Raw genomic sequence first — 1,219 nt, 5'->3', positions numbered from 1 at the left:
ATATTTTTAAAAAATTACACTTTTATTTGTCCCAGAAGGGCACTTTGGATTACAATGGCAAACACACATACATACGTAAATACATATTATAAATACGTACATACATAAATACAAACACAAATACATACATAAATACACAATATTACACCAGTACAGAACAGTTTACAACCATGCCACTGTCGGTCGCCACTGTGCAGCGCCTTGTATTTTGAGCTGGGGTTGTCGTGTCTTGCTCTAGGACACACCCCAGTGACCCCCCATCTGATCCCCCTGTCACAGACACTTGCTTGACATTACTTGATTCTAAACTCACTACTTACTTAGCCACTGGAGTCAGATGTAGCAGGGGTGTGGTCAACAGGTATTGAAAATGGTAGGAGTTTAACGCCCCTATCAACACTATTAGGTTATTTAAGGTCAGGACGTCCAAGTTAACGTCCGTCTCCGATAGGACCGAGCCAAGTGGGAAATTCGTGTAAAGTGCCTTTCCCAAGGACACAACGTTGGACCGAGCTGAGGCTGTAGAGACAAATTTTACAAGTCGCTACCTCAGAATTACTAACTTATGATCTTCTCAGTAACTAGTTTTGAGAAATTTGACGTCAAAAATGTTTTGTTTTACAATAATACCAGTATTTTAAAGCTTTTTCGAATGCAGTTCTTTGAATATCTTGATAACGACTCCGAATAACCTTGCGATTCTGATAAGGCAGACGGAACATTAATTGATTTCTGACCGCATCTTAGTAACTCAAAATGGTCCAAATTGTCATATAGAACTTTCTAATTCTGATGTAGCAAAGTGTAGACATAATGTAGCAAGACGTGCAGAGTTGGCACTCACAGGATCTTATGCAGTTGCGTGCGCCGTAAAACCTCTACTAAAACCAAAAAAAGACATGTAGAGTAAAATGTATTAAGTGTAGACACCAGCTTTTGTCCTAACTATGTATACGTGAACCTAAGTTATGTCCTAACAATGTATGTGTCTACCCACCTTTTATCCCAACTATGTATAAGTGTACCCATCTATTGTCCTAACTATGTACATCTATTGTCCTAACTATGTACATCTATTGTCCTAACTATGTACATCTATTGTCCTAACTATGTATAAGTGTACCCATCTATTGTCCTAACTATGTATAAGTGTACCCATCTATTGTCCTAACTATGTATAAGTGTACCCATCTATTGTCCTAACTATGTATAAGTGTAC

The 1,219-nt window shown here is 38.2% G+C and overlaps 1 protein-coding gene across 1 annotated transcript in view; it reads left to right on the top strand.

Moving 5' to 3' along the window:
• The window catches only part of LOC101853965 (fibropellin-1-like), an 89,935-nt gene that overhangs the window by 86,778 nt on the left and 1,938 nt on the right, over positions 1 to 1,219 (top strand). The window lies entirely within an intron of this gene.

Source organism: Aplysia californica, unplaced genomic scaffold (assembly GCF_000002075.1).
Source record: "Aplysia californica isolate F4 #8 unplaced genomic scaffold, AplCal3.0 scaffold00561, whole genome shotgun sequence".
Taxonomy (NCBI): domain Eukaryota; kingdom Metazoa; phylum Mollusca; class Gastropoda; order Aplysiida; family Aplysiidae; genus Aplysia; species Aplysia californica.
This window is presented reverse-complemented; position numbering and strand designations above follow the sequence as displayed.